This window comes from Pteronotus mesoamericanus, unplaced genomic scaffold (genome assembly GCF_021234165.1).
Source record: "Pteronotus mesoamericanus isolate MK-2021 breed Mesoamerican mustached bat unplaced genomic scaffold, CSHL_Meso_final contig_32, whole genome shotgun sequence".
Taxonomy (NCBI): Eukaryota; Metazoa; Chordata; class Mammalia; order Chiroptera; family Mormoopidae; genus Pteronotus; species Pteronotus mesoamericanus.
Genome location: NW_026555134.1, coordinates 11,691,666 through 11,713,457, shown reverse-complemented (window position 1 = coordinate 11,713,457; position 21,792 = coordinate 11,691,666). Strand labels below are relative to the sequence as shown.

Here is a 21,792-nt window from a genome sequence, read left to right as displayed (position 1 = left end):
AATGAAGTCACTTACACAAATAAAAGAGCCAAAACCACAAATCCCTTGGGGAGGGGGGAACCCCTAGAGATGAATATTCATGACCTTAATCTGGCAATGGATTCTTGCATACAACACCAAAAGCAAAAGCAAACATAGGTAAACTGGACTTCATCAAACTTAGAAACTTGCATGCATCAAAAGAACATCAAGAAACTGAAAAGACAATCTAGAGAATGGAAGAAAATATTTGCAAATCATATAATATATTTGAGGAGGATTTAACATCCAGAATATATAAAGAACTCCTAGAATTCAACAACAACAAAAAAAAAAAAGACAAACAACCCATTTAAAAACTGGGCAAAGGACTTGAATAAGACTATACACAACTAGCAAATAAAAATATGAAAAGTTGAATAGAAACAGACTCATACAGGCAGGGAACAGAATGATAGATGCCATAGGGGAGGTGAGTTGGAGGGCTGGGTGAAAAAGGTGAGGGAACTGGGAAGCACTAATTAGTACTCAGAAAATAGTAACGGAGATGTCAACAACGGCATAGGAAATATAGTCAAGAGTATTGTAATAATGATGTAGAATACAAGGTAGGCATTTGAAATATTGGGGGGGGATCACTTTGTAAGGTACGTAATTGCCTAATACAAAATAATACTAAGTGTAAACTGCAATTAAAAATTTAAATTTAAAAGAATATGAAAAGTTGTTCAACATCCTTAGTCATTAGAGAAAAGCAAATCAAAAGCACAATGAGATACTATTTCACATCTGATCCTAAAGGTAAATGAGACACCAGGATGACTATCAATTAAAAAAATAGTAATAACCAGTGATGAAGAGAATGCAAAGAACTTGGAACCCTTGTACTTTGCTGGTAGAAACAGAAAATGGTGCGGTCTTTGTGGAACACGGTTTGGCACTTCCCCTTAAAGTTAAAACATAGAATTACCATAAGATCCATCAATTCCACTGCTAGTTAAATACTCAAAAGTCTGAAAACAGGAACTCAGATATCTGCACACCAATGTTCATCGCAGCATTACTCACAACGGCTAAAAGGTGGAAACAGCAGAAAAGTCTACCAACATGTTACAATATGGATAAGCCTTGAAAGCATTATGCTAAGTGCAATAAGCCAATCATAAAAGACAAATAGTGTATGATTACAGTCATATGAAATATCTAGACTAGGCAAGTTCATAAAGAAAGATAGTAGATCAGAGGTTACCAGAAACTGGAGGAATGCTTAATGGTCACACAGTTTCTGTTTGGAGTTATGGAAATTAAGTTCTGGAATCAGGCAGTGGTGGTAGCTTCACAACAGCACGACTGTGATTAATGCACTGAATTATACACTTACAATGGTTAACATGGCATATTTTATGTTTTGTATGTATGTGTATATAAATATATATTTAACAACAACATTTTTAAAAAGTCTTATATGATCATAATATATCAGCAGAATTTTGTTTGTTTTAACGGCTCCAGGTTTCTTGGCAAAATTTCAGGCCTTGAGTAAAAAAAAGTTGAAACTTGATTTTGACCAAAGAACAACAAACCTTTAGGGACAAAGGAAGAGTTACGTTGGTGACTGAACTGTATCATTGATAAACCTGGAACCAAGCTTTTATCTACATTAATTAAGCAATGAGGTAATAAAAGTTGTAGTACAAAGGAAAACTAGGAAGGAATGAGAAAAAGCAAACTACTATTACCTGAAAGATTTTAAAGCAGAGTTCTTAACACAGTCACTTACACCAGCATTTTTCTTTCAGCCAGCATTAATCCCCTTTTTATGTTATCCTTGACTATAAATCAGAGGCCATCCCCACCCGCCACCTCATCTCTGTACGTATATAGGGAGACAGAGAAGATTTTGCTTCCTCTTCCAAATAAGCATTGGACACATATTATACAATCAATATAAATTCTGTAATCAATACAGAGCTTATAAGAAACTCACTAAATATAGTCCCTATTCTTAAGTAGTTTGTATTCTGTGGAAGATGAGTAAAAAAGCAGCTCTGATAACAGGCAGAACAGGGTGCATCATGAGTTTAATAAAAATAATATCATATTTCTTCCTGCAAGTGCATCACAAAACCAAAAAAATTTATAGAATTACAAAATTGAAAAAAAAACCTTTAAACATTATATTGTACAGGGTGTCTCAGCATTTTTTCCCTTCAATCTCATGCCTGAAAGGGTGACATAATCTGATGTGTTACAAAGGGCCTGAACTATTTTGGAATTAGAAAAAGGTGTTCAGTGATTAAAATATGTACAACCCATACCATCCTACTCTTCCCATGAGAACTGCCCCTCCAGCTCAGTGCTCATTTTACAAGTGGAGAAACTAAGACAACCTACCTAAACGTTGGTTAAACCAGATGCCCGAAATAACAGACTGTTACTGACCTTACCCTTTCTCTTCTTTCTTTCATAGCCCTTATCCACATTCAGTAATATAAACGCTAGTCTTAGAATCCCGACGTTACTGAGGGATAGTTCCTGGGCCACTTCAGGAACACTGCTGTGGTGCATCACATTCGCCCAAAAAGCACCATCCCAATAATGAGTGGGGAACAGAGCTCTTTTGGAGGGTGGATTCTCAGAGGTTGGCTAGGCTCATTCACTAGCTAGCTGAGTAAAAAACACAAATCAGCTTTTGTTATTCAGGCGGTGATTCAAATTCAGCAAAAATGCAAATGACCACCAAGAGCATGGGGGTTACCCTGGAATAGTCAAAGATCTGAATGTCAAATCTATAAAAACCTAGCCTGGTCGGACAGCTGCTGCCAGAACTTCAACCAGTACAACATCTGCTTCTTTGGAATGGCACTCACAATACCACATACCAAGATAAACAAAGATATTTTTAAAATCTAAACTTATTAATTATTAAAGTGACATAGCTCATTTTTTAACCTTGAATTAAAATACTTTTACAAATTAATTGCAGTCTTCTAGTAGTTTCAGTCTTTCTATGAGTACATACTTATGTATTGCACAAGACACAATATGAATACACATATACGAATAACTGTCTTTCAAAAACAAGCAAGGTGTAGGTAATAGTTATTAATGAGACTTGGCCTGAATACTTAAAACCTGTTAACCCTTTCTATACTAGATACCAGCCTTTCATAAAAGGCTACAAAATCAGAAAGAGATAGGGAGAGTCAGAGAGGTACGGTATATATTTTGAAAGAATGCTGACAGTCTTCTGATTCTATACATTATAAAAATTTCATTATTATAGTCTATTTTAAATCCTTTCTAAATTGTTCTGTGGAAATACACTGTCCAACCTGGCTCTCAAGTACTCAACTTCAATGTATTTCACAAGGTCCTTATAATCTTACATTAAACAACCAAAGATGACAACTAAGAGTGATGCATGTTCACTTTGGGTCAATATGTTGGTTCGTTGAGATACTTTAAAAAAAAAACAAAACCTCACAGCAAATGATTAATGAAAAGACCACTCGCAGCATAATGTGCAGATTATTCCTAAATGCTCTTATTTCCTTAGTACAACTAATTTAGGAATGGTTCCTCCAAAAACAGTTTAACAATCCAGAGTTTCATTCCTGTTAAAGTTTTGCTAAACTTTAGTACAGTACAAATTAATAACTATAAAGTGTTCTTAAAATTGAAATAAAATACGTTCAATATTTTTACAGGTACAAAATTGAAAGATTTTATAATACCAAAAATATACAGACAAAAAAATTACTAAAAGTAACTCGTCTTCTCCGTAATGCAAAATAGAGAAAAAAAAGCCTGGGAAACTTTCTTTCAAATGCAAGAGACACAACAAGAAAAGAAAAATGTTTGAGAATATAAAGTCTTACCTAGTTTTCATAAATACCCATAGGTAATGCTACACCAGACAGGGTGTTGCAGGCTCTTACTCTGGGAAGACCACCCTGTTCTAAGTTCTGTGACCACATTTTCCCCACCCAAGTTGACTAAAGAGAACTTTCTACCACTGTGAATTTCCACGAAAGGCAGTTGCTGGGCACAGAAGCCTCTTCTATCAGTGTCCCTAAACTTGCCCTTTGTATGGGCCTCCACATTCTTGCTGTACGTCAGAACTGCCCAGTGGAATGCAATGCCTCCGTACTGGAATGTAAACGTATTCATGTCAGACCCTGTGGGGGAACACACAGCAATCAAGCGGAGACTATACTGGTAGGCAATCTTAATGCACAAAAGGATTAAAAATGGAACACTCTTAAGGTACAAGTGTTTCATACCTTTATTTCTAGAAAATGATAAGCAGTTACTAAATTTCACCTCCTAAACCAAAATCGATGTATTTATTGTGGACTACAAAAATATTCACATGACACTGTCTTTAGATAGCAGAAGAGCAATTAACTTTTAAGGAGAAAAAAAAAAACCTAACAAGAAAGTGCTGATGCCATCAATTCTATTCTTAAAAATCGGTAGAATATACAGGAATAAATTTTAATAGAGGAAAGTGATTTGAAAGACTTGGCTTAAAAATGCATTTAATCTTTATAAACATTTTATCCTTACTTATTAGTTCAACAGAAAAGAAACTTAACAGCTATTTAAAACAAAAAACATGCACACACCAAGCACACATACACGCTGCTGCATGTAAGTCACAAACTGTTGATAAAGCATGGCCTTTAACAGGATCATATTTCAGTAGTAACTACTTGGGAAAACTAAGCGTACAATTACGCATCCCTTACTTTCTTTCAAGGCTCATTTAAAAATATTCTAACCATCATCACCCTGAACAAATTAACAGAGGTTTGTTCCTCTGTGCAGCGATTCCCAATGTTTAACCTTGGCTTATAAAAATAGAGCACAGGAAAATAAAAAAAAAAAACAAGCCAAGGCCTCATGGCTGTATTTTTTCCCCTCTCTGTTCACTTCTCAGTAGCCTGTTGTCTATTTAACTACAGAAGTACTAAGCATTTGTTATTTATGCTACTTAACATTTTAATTCTTAAAAAAAAAAATCTAACCTGCACTGTCTTCAATAGTGTCTTTGAGGCACTAGTGGCAGCAACGGCACTGCCACCTTCTGCAGGAGCTCTTTCCTCTGCAGCAGCGAGCACTCCCCATTTCCCAGTGTGCTTTCTCTCAGTGAGTCCATGCGGCTGGAGAGGAGCAGAGAGCCAACATTCCTTCTGACGGCTAATTTCCTGCTTCGATGACCCACCCACCCCTCCTGGCCGCAGTTCTGTGTTGCGCGCGTTGTATGGGCACTGTTTCCGCATACCAGCCTCATGACCTCAGCGGCCGCCTGACAGATGCTCTTTATCAATTTGTATTAATTCATTATCTACTCTCTTGTAAGTCAAGGGCAAGTAGGAAAATCTGCAATGCCTGCTCTCCTATGAGTCTTCAAGGTCAAATGCTTAGATGTGCTCAGCAGTGCAATCTTGTTATTAAAATTTACCCAAGCTGTACTACACATGTTGCTTTCCACAAAAGGAATGCTGAATCGTATACCTGGCTTGAGGGATTATCATGGAAAAGACTAGCATAAATTTAAATCAAAACAACATGTGAAGAGTTGAAAGAGGCTGCTTTTCCTCTTGTTCTTCCCTTCAGGAGCAAAAAGGTGGATCTTACCTCAGCTGTGTTGAGGTGAAGAGAGCAAGCAGTTTTTCTCTCTTGCCACAGTCTAAACCAGCAAAGAAAACTGGTGTGATGATGACTACACTTTGGTAGTCTCTATGTCCTCGTGACCAAACTGCTAGAGAACAGCTCAGCTAAATTGATCTGCTGCTATCAGTCTACACAGCAGCACAAACAGGTCTCTGCTGATCACAGTGCTTTGTACACAGATGGCAGCTGATCAGTTGGTATAAAAGTTATGGCCCATAGCAGCATTCCCCTTTAGCATGTAGACACATGCCTTCTCCAAAATGCCTTTGTTAAGTGTTCACATTTCATTGTGCACAAATCACCAAGTATGTGTGGAGGAGACAAGGAAGCTCAGCTCTACAATGTTATCTAAAAATGACCTAATTTGTATAAAATTCATTAAAGAGGTAAAATAAACACGTACATTAAGTAATAACCACATTGATCTGCATAATTTGTCAACGGGAAAAATGGTAGATGAATTCAAATGGTTGAGGTTGGTTGGCCCTAAACCAGAAAAAACCTGAGTTGATCTGAAGAATCAGATACGATCTCAGGAATGCCAACCAAATATCTGATATGTTTTAGTCTTAACATGAAAGGCACCAAAACCCAGGCACCAGTCTCCCCAAAACCTGGCTCAGGCCGTAACACAAGTTGAAATAATAAGCATGTCTTTGTAAGAGAGAGCCTGAACAATCATTCAGGTTTTGAATGATTGAATAATGCTGCATTCATAATTTTTTAAAGTTAAAAAAAGTATTTCCAAGAAAGGAAAAGCAAAAACTCTCACATATATGCAATTACTTACAAAGATATCAAGTCGTAAAATGTCCACTTATTTAAAGCATCTGAATGAAACACGGACATTTCTCATGAGCCATATTTAGCTTGTTTCATTTTGTTTCGTAGGTAATTTTTCCTTCTAATTCTACCAGTAAGTAACACTGCCAATATTGTTTAACCTCTGCTTCAGATCTTCCCTTATACATAGTCTGAGAGGTTCTTAACTATTTATCACCAAAAATAAAATACTTATGAATAAATTTGATAAAGGATGTGTATGACTTGTACACTAAAAAATACAAAGCAGTACTAACTTTGAAAAAGGAAATTATGTAAGACTTAAAACAAATTACGAGAGATATACCATGTTCCTGGTTTGGAGGGCTCAATATTGTTAAGATAGCAAACCTTCACAAATTGATCTATAAATTCAGTGCAATTCCAATCAAATCCTAACAACGTTGACAAGTTGATTTTAAAATTTATATGGAAAGGCAAAGACATAGAAAAGATAAAACAATTTTGATAAAGAACACACATGGGAATTCAACTACTTACTTTCAAAAGTTAATATAAGACAACACAAATGAAGACAATGTGATATTGGTAATGACATGTATATCAATTTAGAACATAAGAGAGATTTCAGAAATAGACATGAACAACAATGATCAATTGACTTTTAAGAAATGCGCCAAGGCACATTAATGAAAACAATGTATTTTTTTTTCAATAAATGGCCCTGGAACAACTAAATATCTGTTTGGAAAATTATGAACCTCAACCCGTAACTTATACCATATATAAAAATTAAATCAAAATGAATCTCATACCTAAATGGAAAAACTAAAACTATTAATATTCTAGAACAAAAACATGAGAAAACCTTTATGACATCAGGTTAAGAAAAGATTTCTTAAACAGGGCACCAAAAGTACAAACTATAAAAGAAAACATTAACATAATGGACATCATTAAGATAAGAAGTTTTTGCTTTTAAAAGGCATAGTTAAGATAAAGATAGAGACCCAAGACATTGGAGTAGATAGAAGTTACATTCAGATCTTCCCAAGACCAAACTGTAATACAACTAAAATACAGTACAACCATCTGAATAACCAATTGAAGACTGGCTGAACAGAAGTCAGAGTATTTACAAAGTCACAAAGAGACTGGGAGGAAGGGTGGAGATGAAAAGAGCTAGCCCTACACCCATGTGTGGCAACTGAGATTGAGAATCTGAAGGGATAGGTGCAAAGATCCCCCCAAGAGGCATGAGGTCTTATCCCCACACTGGATTCCCCAGCCCAGAGCACCAGGCCCCAGAGTAGATGCCCACATAACACTGGGCTGTTATCAGATGGCACGCCCCTGCCCCTCCAGTGACAGATGGGAGTCTGCTAGAAACTCAAACATCCTCTTAAAGGATCAGCACACAAATCTCATTTGCACCCACTCACTCTGTACTCCCGCGGAAGGAGGCAGCTCTAAATAGACTGGAATCGTGCGAGGAGAGACTGGCTTGTGTGGCTCTGTGGAGAGAGCTGAAGGGACAGCCCCCAGGATCCCTGTGCTGAGTCCCCCTCCCACACCGCACACAGAAGCCACGTTTCCTGAGTTGAACACTCCCCTCCATGCAGCATCAGCCTGGGGGAATGCAGTACCCTCTCCCGTCCCTGCGACCCCACCAGGTCAAGCTCATACCCTGCAGGAAGTCAGCTGCCTGGGCCCTTGGAGCAAAGGCGCAGATGACTCAGGTGGTGTCACAGATTGAGCTGTGTTGCTTGGGGCCAGGGGTCACCACCCCCCCAGCACCTGACTGTGCTATCCCCTGAAACTAACACAAAATAAAATTGAATGTAAACTGCAATTTTTTAAAAAAATAAAGTCAAGAAAAAAGAAGAAAGAGGAAAGGCAAGCCACAGATTGGCAGGAAATTTTTGCAAAATATACCCAACAAAGGAACTGTATCCAGAAAACAAAGAACACTTAAAAGTCGATCCAATTTTTTTAATGGGCAAAATTCATTTTAAAAAATCTGTTATAAATCGGTGAAGTAACACTTCACCAAAAAAGATCTATGAATGACCAATAAACAGTTAAAAAACTCCCCATAATACTGTCTTCAAAGAAATCATAATAAAATCACAGTGAGGTTACCACGCATACCTACTAGAGTGGTGAAAATTAAACCACTGACAGTATCAAGTGCTGGAGAAGATATGGAGCAACCAGAACTCTCAGAAATTGCTGAAGGGAATGAAAATGTTACAGCCACCATGGAAATCAGTTTGGCAGTTTCTCAGCATTGCAACTCCGAAGTATTTACTCAAGAAGTAATGAAAACATATGTCTACACAAAAAGACAGATGATCTTGAATGTTCATAGAAGCCAAATACTGAAAGCAACCCAAACCATTATTTTCAAATTAATGTTTTGTAAAAGATAAATTACATCGCTTACAAATTCAACAGGACTTATGAAATCTGTCTTCTACTTACGCATCGCATGGTTTGCTTAAAATAGGCCATGAGATAATTCTGCACAGGAACGGTCGGTGAACTAAAATTTTAGTTGTTAAAATCTGTCCTTATAAGCATCTCTTTTTTGCTTCTGTATTCTCCCTATTTACCTCCCACTCCACCCTACCCTACCTTAACCCCAACATTCTTCAGGTGATCCAATGCCCACATCATCTCTCCCCATCTGTCAAAGCATGTACCACAACACGCCTAAATCAAATATATTCATTTAAACTCTGGTATCTAGCCACCTCATCCTCTTCGGATTTGGCTATAGCTGTCAAAAGCATATCTCTCTTCCAGACATCCATTCTCAAAGCACTGGAACCATCTTTTGCTCTGTATTCTCTGTTGTCTATAACTTCTGTCGCTATGTTCCATTAATTAATCCTTCTAAATTACTCCCCCATGTAACCCATTAACTTCTATTTCTGTGAAAATACTAGTCAGGCCCTTAGCCTTCACACGCCAAAGCTAGTGTGATAGGGTACCTGTCTCTGGCTCACCTTTACCAAATCTTCCAGGATCCTCCAATTCTCCTGATCTTAAAACTTCTATGGTTGCACATTGGTTTCATAGTCATTAGCCCAGCCTCTCAGTTCTAATCTCAAAGACCACCTGTTTCTAAGCTTTGAAAATGAGAGTGTAAGGTCCGGTCCAGATTGTAGTGAACAAAAACAATCTCTAAAGCCTGGAACTCAATATTTTACCCATCCTAAGGCCATGTGAATCTAATAACTAGCTCAGTTTGGAACCTCTGTCTTTGTCAATTATCTTTCATAGTCTTGCCTCATGTTATCTTTTAACTAATTTTACTGCAAACAGTAGGACTCTAATACAGCATCTTCTCTACTCACTGTTCCACAAGCACATTATTAGAAAAACTAAAATTCATACTTCTTGGCTTGAGTAATTATCAGTCAGCTCTTCTCTACTATATTCAAAAAGCCTATAATGACATCACACTCTGACATCGATAATCAACAGAAAAAAAATCTCTTTAGCCACAATGATGACTGCATACACAAAACTAACTGTATATAAAGATTTCTTTAAAAGTTCACTTACATGGGGTAATGACTTATAAAACCTAAAGACCCTATTCACAGAAACTCCTCATTTTGTGTTTCCAAAATTATAAGTTAAGATTCAAGAGCAAGTGACAGAGTGGTAAACTGAAATGGCCTCACTATTCTTAATAATTATTTATTATTTTGTATCATGTAATCCATCATACCAGATGATCTCTGACACACACACATACACACAAATCCTGGAATATATATGATTTAGACTGATGAAGTGAATTACTCTCAGTCAAAAGTTTTCCTATTTGAAAAACTGAGTTAAGTATAAATACTTAATGATGGTTCTCTAAATTCACCTTAATGAAGCAAAAATTAATTTTTACTTATCTTTATTTTTTCTTCTGTTTTTAACTGAATTTATTGGGGTGGCATTGGTTAATAAAATTATATAGGTTTCAAGTGTATAATTGTATAATACATCGTCTAGGTACTGTATTGTGTGTTCACCCCAAATATAACTTTTAAAAAAATAAGAAGTATTTGAAAGATTTTGACCACTGGTCTAATTTTTTAAATTTTATAAAAGTGTTAAATTAATAAATAACAAGCTTATCTTTTTTAAATTAAGAAAACCTTTTTCAATTGCAGTTTACAGTCAATATTATTTTGTATTAGTTTCAGGTATACAGCATAGTGTATGCTTTACAAGGTGTTCCCCCGATACTTCCAGTACCCACCTGGCACGATGCAGTTACTACAATATTATTGACTACATTCCCTCTGCTGTACCTTACACCCTCACGAATACCTTGTAACTGCCGATCTGCACTTCTCAGCCTCGTCACCTTTTTCAGAGTCCCTCAACCCCTGTACTGCTGGCAACCGTCAGTCTGTTCTCTATACCCATGAGGCTGCTTCTATTTTGTTAGTTTCTATTTTTCTTTGGATTCTACACATAAGCAAAATCCATGAGTCTGTTTTTGGTTATAAGAGTTATATATGATAAAACTAACACACTAAGCATAAAGCTATAATAGCTATAAAACATAAAGTAAGCCATCGATAAAAAATAAAGTAAAAAATATCCTGAAATATCTGACTAAAAAAAATTTAGACAAGGGTATAACTAAGAAAATAAAGTTATTTAATGCTTATACAGGTCTATAATACATGACTATTCAATACCAGAAATTGGTTTTTATATTTAACGGTAAAAAAACATATAACCCGTATGAAACCATAAATGTGCGGCAAAAGTAAGAAACATCTAAGGAAACCAATAATTTTTAATATTTTGGACTTACAGTTGATATGTTCTAGTCAGTAACATTAAGCAGATAACTTTAACATCCATATTATATTTAAAGTCTAACACAAATTGATACACATGTCTAAGCTACTGCTTCGCATTATATATTTCAACTGTTTTTATTATTGAGCAGTTTTAAACAATTTTCAGTATATCCAAAAAATAAAGTTGGATAGATAACATAGAATAAATTTATTTTAACACTCTAATATATAATTTTGTTGGCTTTAACATATATTTAATTATATATAAATATATTTATACTTTTATATATGTGTGCATATATATAAAACTTAATTCATGATATAAAATAAAATAGAGGGTCCCTGAACTATGGCTAACTAAAAACTTTAGTTTTATGAAGACATTCCAATTTCACCACGTATAATTTGCTTCACATAAGTCTCTCTTGACAATATCCTTCCTCTTGTTATTTTGTTAGTGTTCCCAATATTGAACATACGCTTCTTTAAACAAAAACACACTTAGCTGCTGCATCTCTAAAAGACTTTGAATTCATAAGGTAACACAGTAGTTCACACATTCCGCCAACCCACCTCCACCCCAAAAACAACTGTGGCACAAGCAAGGGTTGTGAATTCCTTTACACCTGGCAGCAGATAAACAATTCAAACATTTTACTAAGAAACACAATATTGTATTTCACTGACACACACACGTCGGACTTTGAAACCTTTATGAAAGATAACAGTATTAACTTCTGCAAGAGAAATCCAAACATTACTGCAAATAAGGAGGTCCGAGGTGAACTCACTCATTTATACCAAGGATCATAAATGACAATTCCCTGACTGAACCCCTCAAGCGTCAGATGACCTGTGATATCCCATCAACTATACACACAAAAACGGCAGAGCCCTTCTCCGTAAGGCTACTTACTTACTTTAAGACACTACAAAAGCCAGCATTCCAAGGACTAGGACAGCTTGCATTTATGTATAGCACATCGGTGAAGTTGTAGTTATAGCAACCAAATTCCCAACTTGATCCAGCAACTGAACTCCCTCTCCAGAGAACAGTTTCTGTGCATCAGGTATCACATCAGAATAGGATTTAAAAGGGGCAGGGGTGGTCTAAAAAATGCTAAAACTCACGTTACTTTCCAAGATGAAGATGTTTCATCCTGAAGCAGAAATTACAATGACTCCCTGAAAAAGGAACATTTCAGTATATCCCATTTTTTAGTTTACATATTTTACTCTGTTCCTTCATTAGAAATCTATCTTGTCTCAAATTTAACACAGAATATACTCACATCAAGGACAACTAAATTCTCCCTTTATATCAACTCCAGTCAAACCACGTTCACGTGCTTCATAATTTTATTTGCCTTATTTGTAACTCTCTCCCAGAATATCCTTAAAAATCTTTAATATGTGTGTCATGGGAATACCTGGACTTGAGCCACCTTTAGGCAAGACAAATAGGAATTACAGATGATGTAACACCTGAAGGAAGGTGGCTAAGCTCATGAAGAGTGTGTGAGCCCAGGGCTGAGGAGAAGAATGATCTAGCAAAGAAAGATAGTTAACAAACAAGAACATGAGAAGGAAAACTAAAGAGCAAGTAGAATAGGGACTGCTGGTTGTCTACTCTAACATCCATTCTCCTCTTTCTCCTTAGAAGGATATTTTTAAATTACTATTTTTAGTGGGGCACATTGCATCTCAGAATAAAACACTACGTGTCCCAGGCTCCTCGGTGGCCTGAAGTGGCCATATGACTACATTCTGGACAATGAGCTATAAAAAGAAATATTTCAAAAAAATCCGATTTGGATGGAATTTAACACTTTTGCTCTTCTGCCCCTCCTACTTCTAGCTTCCAGTTCAGACCCGAGAGCAGAGTTCAGCAGCCCTCCTCCGCTGTGACCTGATGCCCCTGCAGCAGAGAAGGAAGACGGAAGCTGGTCATCTGGAGCTACCAGGCCATCCTGGACCAACTACCTTCAGGGTTCTTGCACAGTAGAGAAAAAGGGGCTCTTGCTGTGTTTATGCAATCGCGTGATGCAACCGAAACCAGCTGTAATTAAAACAATAGCAAAATGATAGCCAGCTGCCCTTCCCTGCTCTTCTGCGCTCCTGCCCATGTGGACTAGCGCTAGCTTCCCATGAACTTGCCCCAGACTTCTTCCGTTAGGCTGCAGCCTCATCTTTACCCTGACTTTTCTTTTCTCCATTCACCTGCCATCCAATAAGTCATGGGTTACTCAATTATTATTTTCTAAAGGAAATATGTTAGCATAATACTATTAAAATCCTTTTAAAAGTGACTTTTAAAGGGCAAGTTAAAATATAATCCTGACCCACTATGATTCAAAAACTATTTAGGAAATACCTACTATGTGCTATGCACTGAGGAAGCAAATATACATTATACAGACCATGCCTTTGAAAAGCTTACTTTGGTACTATATCAAAGGATTGTTCTGACAGAAATACAAGAATTGGGCTCCCAAAAGAAATAAAATGTGGTGCATGGATAGGGGTGGGGGTGAAGGTGGCAACAATGAGGTGGATATCCCAGGCTGCCTGGGAAAGGTATGCTCCGAACGCAATTATCAGCCTGGGTATCTGGAGAGGGTGAAGTAGTGTAGGTTGGAAACACATTTTGAGAGGCCCTATACTCCTGGCTAAGGAGCCTGCCATTTATCTGTTTGGTAGCTGGAAGACATTTAAGCTCATTATGCAAGGGATCAACAAGAAAAGGTCAGTGCTTTTTAACAATGACATAGAGACACCATGGAAGGAGGAGTGAGGGTATGTGGGGAGCTACTTCAATAGGGCAGGTGACGTTGGAACAAAGGTACTGGAGAGGTGATAGGTATGGCTGACGATCCATACTGTCATTTTTAATTCTCAACTGTTATTTACTAAAAAAAAAAAAACCACTTGTCCAGGGACAAAGGAGAGGTCAGCACTGAGATTCACGAAAATGTCCACAGTAGGTGACAAAAAGTTTATTAAAGCCATTGGAGAGAGGAAAAGCTTCAGGTCAAGAGATTTCCAGATGCAGTATCTAGGGTACAAGGAGCCTGGAGCAAATTCGCATCAAGATATAGGTAGGTGCTCCATACACACCTTCAGCTCCTGCACCCTTCCCTCCCCTTAGTGTTTGCAAATGGCAAAGTACGGACTCCAGCAACCCCCAACCAGCCACCTTCTCCATGCCTGCCCGTAAAAGCTGAAAGCTGATAGGACACTGAAACGCGCACATACACATCTATGACGACAAGTATCAGATGGGCCCTTGGCACTACCTTTGTTTTAACAACTCTCTCTAAAACTCCGAAATACCCACCATTGATCGCCCAACTCTACGGACCTATACCTTTTATCCTAAACGTGTGTAAAAGGGGTGATGATGCCATTTCACGCTTTCCAAAGCTAACAGCTCTCCCCTTGCGGGTTTCATCCACACCTGCAACGACCTCTCCTCTTTCCTGTCATATCTATTTACTCTTCTCTCCTGCATCACTTCCATCAACGTACAAGCACGTACCAGCGCCTTCTAATTTTAAAGAAACAATCCCTCTTGATTTCACAACTCCGTCACCACCCTCATTTCCCTGCTTTTCTTCACAATAAAATTCCTCGAAATGATGCAATTTCTCTTGAGCCAGTTCTTATCTCCCCATTGTCTCCTCAGCCAGCTCTGCCCACTGCACTGCGGCTGCTGTGTTCGCTCGGGCCACTTATGACCTCCGTGTTGCTAAATCCAAAGGTCATGTCTCTGTTTCCACCTTATTGAATATCCCTGCGGCACCAGCAAGTTGACCCCTCTTCCTTCTCAAAGCACTTTTTAATCTCTTGGCCCTGATGACACACAAGCATGACTTGTGTGCTTCAGTAGCCTGCTCTAGGCAAAGCACATAAAAGGCACTTAATATTTGTAGGATGAATGAGTAAGACAGAAGGATACGCATACAAAGAACTGCAGGTGAGCAATTTAGAAGAGAGGTCAGGATAGAAAGGCTCATTAATATTAATTAAGCATCAAGTTGAGGACTCTCTTGAAAAGACATAACTAATAGCCTAGGGTAATGTTTCATTCTAGAAGTCGACTCTAGTCATTTTGCTCATCACTTTTGATAATCCTCTTGGTAAACAATTCTCCTAAGATATGAAGTTTTTAGGACACTATCTCTTGTGGTGATTAGATGTTACGCATGAGTATTTTAAAAGAACCATACAATTACCATTCATTCTTGATCTCTTCAACTTAATAATTACTTAACATATGAAGTAGAATACTTTGACAATCTTGATACAGATATGTCAGTTTTTTAAAACTGCTGCTGGATTAGGTGTGGGGTGGAGGAAATAATTGTAGGAGACAGGAGAAAATAGTCAAGTACCAAGGTGTGTGTTACTGATACACACACAAAACACAGATACATATTTATGCATATATGTATATATTTCAATCCAACTAGATCAAGTTAAACATTTTTAAGTTAAAACAGAAGTAGCATTTCCATGATTCCCTGCCTATTTCTATTAGCTGGCCAACTACGTATGGGTCCCAAAGACCTATTTCTTCAAAATAATGTGATAATGCGTAGTCAATGCCTGAGATAAGTAGTTCTTATACAACTTATGAGCACTTAATAATTCAATCATCATCAACTAACTTTAGGTCATTCCAAATGTGAATTCAACAAAATCTTCTGTTTTCTCTTGGGAAAGAGGTAGGGGATAATTTTTTCTTTTAAAGAAATAAACAACTTCTAATGATGTTGGCTATAAAGAAAACTTCTGAAAAGCTTATGTATCACCTCATTTTATCCTGTCTTTCCCCGTATTTCTTCCCATGGTAGGAGGGAAGGTATCTAAGACCAATACATCATTTTTAAAACTCAGTGAGGACACTTTTACAATAGTCTGTAGGGTTTTTTCCCACCATTTCTTCTTCAATAACTACTCTCTCCTTTCCATGCTTGTAATTTGTGCTCTCATTGCTGTAATTTTACCAACACCTGAAAGTAGACCTTACCTGTAACGCACAATTTCCACAACTCTGATCCTCACTGCACACCTTTTGGATACATTTAATGTCCAATAAAGTTATCCACCCTTCCATAACATAATTTACCAGTGAATTAATTTTAAAATGGTATCACATGATTTATTACAAATTTATACTCTTTCAGGAGTGACTTTCTAATCCTATACAGCTCTTTACATGAAATAAGGCATATTACTCCAATGTGTCATCAGTCCCTACTGCATACAGCACCATTCGTCCATTGTTTCTCCCCCTTCCATTGCTGTAAAAACTACCAAGTTCTCAGAGCAATCAATTAACTCATCATGTAGCACTGGCAAGCATAAAGTAGGCCTGTGATTTTTAAACTCAAGTAGCTCATTGTTTGTCATGTGAATCATAATGAGAATAGTATTTCAGCCTCTCAGAACTGATTAGTTAAATGTCTTGTTTCCCCACTTACCCTCATTAAAGCTGCCAGCTCTAATTTAAAATGTGATCATCGAGAGTACCATAGCATAATTTTCATTTTTAAATTGTGGGCATATTTGGTATCAATAAAAGAGAAGCACTAATTGCAAATGGACTCAGCCAACATGGTACAAATAAATGATGCGCGCATTTCTCCCATCCTCCTGCCAATGTTACCTGAGACCTAATTTACCGACACTCCAGCCAAGTTATACAGCTTTGTAAATTAGACCTCTTGTTAATGCCAAGATCACTGGTGCTTTCCCAACTACTTCATGCCTGAAACTGCACTTCTATTTTAGATAAGCTGCTCCTATTCTCGTGCCTATGTCTGGACAGCCCTCCCTCATTCCTATTTCTGTGCCATCGCTTGGGCTCTTCACTATGTCCAGATTTCACTTCCAACCACGGCCTGGCACTCAAAACCATAAACCCCACTCAAAATGCACTTCCTTAAGTTAAAGCCACTCTTGGTTACCATCCACATACATTGAAATGCCTCTCCCTATCTCTGAAGGGATTTCACATTCTCAGTAGTCTCTGCTACACCAATTTGCTCCAGGCTGTTTAATGACACCTGGGCAATTGTTCATGTTTCACAGAGAACTGCCTCATCTCCCCAACCAGGTATTAAGTTACATGGCAGCAGGGAGTAGACCATCTTGTTTCCTTTGTATGCTCCAAAACTCAATGTAGAGACCATACAGCAAGTAGGACTTAATGTAAGATTCAATTAATGTATTAAATAACGCGGACATATGCCTCAAAACTGAACTGTACCAAATCTATTTTAGATCTAGTCAGAATAACCTGAGAGTATGAAAGGAGCCCATGAGCCGTCCTAACTTTGGATGGCATTTCAGCAGCTTCCTCGGGCAGTGCCGGCCCGTTCCGAGCGTACTTTCTCAGGACTCTCGCTGTGCGAGATGGCTGCCCACAGGCCTGCTCCTGACATCACCTTGCAGCTGACCCTCACGTCCCTGCACTGGAAGCTTCAGCACCCTGTGCAGGTCTTTGTGCCCAGGCCTCTGGCTCCCAGATTTAATAACAACCCTTCTCTTGGCGCCTCCCAACTTCCTAGACTCCCGGCCAGCCCAGGCTTACCCTGTCCTTCTACCTTCCGGTCCCCACCCCCCCTGCACACACTGGTCTGAAGTGAAGAGGTTGTTTACTAAGGGCTCTGTTTGTGAAAAACATGAGAAGTTTTTTACTATCAGAACAATACAGATACTGTTCATGATTAAATATGGTGTGCACGATCATTTCTATTAAAAGGCCCTTTCCTGGAGGCCTCTATGATAAAATTCATTCTACTGAGAAAACCAGGTTCAACATTTTAACAGCAGTGATTGTTTTCCAGGATTGTGACCAATATAAATTCAAAGAAGCATTTGTATAATAATAATGCTTGTGTTAAACACCTAGTATTCTGAGGTTTTTTGCAAATAGATGTAAAAAACACATATATTAGAAAAAGAGTCTAACTCCACGAGTTAACACACAACTCAGGCAACCTATTTCTTCTCTAACAAATAATCCAAACAGCAAGTTGAAAGTTTGGAAACACAGTCTAAACCTATCTTTAATATCTAAATTAGAAATCTCAACCTTTTAAAGGAGCCAGTAGCCAAAGAATAACATTAAGTTATTATACTATGATTTTACTATAAAATAGGCTTCAGCATTTATAAAGGTGAGCAGTTTTAGAAGTGAGAAAATTTAAAGTATATAACAATTTTTATTGCAATGCCTTAAATACACTGATTTAGAGCAAAGTAGGGCAATAAACATTATTAATGTTTTCCTACCCTTATATAGAACCAAAAATACATTAAGAAAACCATTTCCTAACCTGAAACTTTATATGAGATTATTTTCATCTATTGCTTTCCAGCCCTACTGCTGTTGCAAATGGTGCCTTTGAAAAAATTAGGTGGGTAGGGAACCTCCTTTACAAGATACTTCACTACCCTTGCCTGTCACACACATAGCATGTCATAGAATTGTGCAGCACATAACCAGCATAATGTAGGGACCACACTGCTTTGCCTACAGGCTTGGAAAAAAACACCAAGTTTACACCATTTGGTCATCTCTGGCAAACATCACCTCTGACATTTTCCTAAATGAGAATCAGAATAACGTTTGCTGCATTCCCCAATTACCTTTGCTCACTATCCTTCTGATCATACAAAGAAACTACATATATTTTAAGTAAGACTTCAAGAAAACCGTAACTAAACATAAATCATGCATTGCTTCAAGAATAAAAATTATACGTCAAATAAAGAGTTGAGCTCTATCTTAGGGCAATATTATATGTAACACTGAAAGTGACGTTATAGCCACTTGTACAAATACCAATGTTTCAAAACTTGGTAAATCTAATAGATTTACAATAAAACTCATAACAATGACATTTCTATCACTGGACTTGCTTAGAGTGGGGAAGAGTGAGTTACTGTCACTGAAGGTCACAAAGGCAGCCATAAGCTCCATAAATGTTAAAAATCTCACCAAGGAATAATATTCATGTTTGAACAACGCAAGTAAAAATATGCAACCAAAAATAATTTTTTTCTAAAAGGAAAACAAAATTTTTCTTTAAATAATGAAAACATAAAATGCTGACTTAAATGTCAACCGAGAAATGTAATAAAGCTAATGCTGTCTGGAAGCCAAATGACAGATTTTCTGCAATGTGTAACACCCTTCTCACGTGATGGTATCAGGTGTCAAAGCAATTTCATGAGAATTTGTTAAAAATATAAAATTGTTGTTCAAAGTACTTTGATGTAGAACTGTTATGGGCAAATTATCCGTCAAAATGTGTTGTAATTTTCAAGAGAGTGATCAAATTACTTATCATATATACTGGTAACCATTTTCTAGGCTAACATGATGAAAACATGGTAAATGTAGAGAATCATCTGTGAACTAATTATAAAACCTGCAGACTATTACTAACACCTAAGCAATATTATTCTTTAATCAAACCTCAGTGTTTTCTGGACAGAGAAATATAAATGACTCACTGATGTCAACCTTTAGCATAGCACCAGTAGAGACTCTTTCATACTAAAACAGTCTCAGCACTATTCCTAAGGCAACATCTCCAAAGGAAACAAACAACTTGGAGGGAGCAAATGTCACCAGGTGCAATATGAAGGAATAGCCTATATATAGCACTAGCTTGTCACTCAGTCTGAAACACCATTCCTTCCTTCATCCCATTAAAGTACTGACTCGCAAGCATTTGACATGCAGCCAGAGAAAGAGTAACTCATGTCATCTTTTAAAATAATTAGACAGAGAATCCAAAACATGTGTTCATGGAATAGGTCTGAACTGCGAGTCCTTAGAACAACAGTTTTCTGAACATTAGGTTCCTTTCCACAAGTTACAACAAGCTGTCACTCGACTAGTTGAGGATGGCTGGTAGTCAAGAGACCATCACCCGCTCCTTCACTGTGCCAGCAGCTTGGCCTGTCGTGGAGTTTGTACAACAGACCTTGCAACAAGGTGCTGAAGAAGTCACTAACCTCTGTTCCCTTTAAGATGCATCAATTTCAAATCACAGTCATTATAACATAATTACCCTTTAAAATGATTAACTAAATTATGAAAAGTTCAAAAACTGAAGATTAAATAAAAAAGATATATAAAAAGTCTTTACAAAGTCTTTCATATTATGAAGGCAATGCATATTCATATTAACTGAAATAAGCAAGAAATTAAATTGTTTATAAAGTATGTTCTTTAGCTTGTAGAACATATATATGTGTAAGACCATATGGAAAAACACTGAAATATTAAAAGACTGATTATCTTGGATGAGAGATTTTAAGTGATGTTTTTCCTTTTATCTGTGATAATTTTTATTATTACTACATTTTACATTAAAATGACATGTAACTTTTTTAAAATATGCCAATCTTTAACTATTCTTTGCCTACACCTTCTTCCAAGTTCAGACATAGTAGGTAGACATAGTCTCCACCAAGGAGCCAAACAGCAGGACCTCTGTTTGGAGGAGCGGGAAAGCGCTGCGATTCAGCTCTCCATTCCTCTGGGAAACGGAATTCTGCAATTACGGCGGCTGTGTCGCAGTCACTCCAAGCTTCCTAGGCAGAATTCCAGGAATTCTACGCTGCCAGAGTTTTCGCAAGTCACAAAATGTAGGTATGAACTGTATCTGCCTCCAAAGATAGTTGTAAACTTAAATGATTTGATACATACAAAGCATTTAAACTGGTGTCTGGAAAAGAGAAAGCACTATCAAAGCCTTAGGCTGATTTCCCATCATCATTTTACTACCACTACAACTGTTACTACTACTACTACTGCTACTGCCACCACTGACACAATTACTGTTACTACAACTATTGCGACTGTGAGAACAACAAACAGGCAATTGAGCTTCCCGCCCGCATGGGGCCATGTTCCCAAGAGAAGAACGCCTGCCAATCTGATCCCGGAGAAGTGGAAGGGCGCGCAGGCACGGGACCAGCACCTGAGGCTGTTTCTCCTTAGACACCGTGTGCCTCTGGCCCCCCTTCGCTACCATTCTGGCCGCCAGCGGCCCGTCTCTGTGCCTTCTGTTACCACACCCAGGACCGCACAAATTCCTCTCCCTATCTCACTGACTCTGACTTCTTATAAAAATTTGTTCACGTCTTTAAAATAGCTTCCTAACATGTCCTTGACCCACTCTGAATTATTTAGCAAGAACATCTTTTAATATTAGGCTAGGTTATATATAGATGAGGTAAGGAGGGGGGAGAGGGCGAGCACTAGTCTTTAATAAATTTAGTCCATTAAAAGAAAATAATCAGTAATTTTCAATAGATATTGAATCAGTTAAAATTATTTAAATCTTTAGTCAAAATAAATGTATTTATTTGTGAAAAACACAGAACTGGGAAAAACCACCACTGAAACTTAGTAGCTGATACTCTCAGTCAGGGACCCTGAACATAGACAGCCACGTTTGTAAGAGATGAGTCCTAATCCTCTTTGGCCATAGCT

At 37.5% G+C, this 21,792-nt stretch overlaps 1 protein-coding gene across 6 annotated transcripts in view; it reads right to left on the bottom strand.

The window, feature by feature from the left end:
• Positions 1-21,792, bottom strand: part of RAPGEF2 (Rap guanine nucleotide exchange factor 2) — a 215,562-nt gene that overhangs the window by 108,898 nt on the left and 84,872 nt on the right. The window lies entirely within an intron of this gene.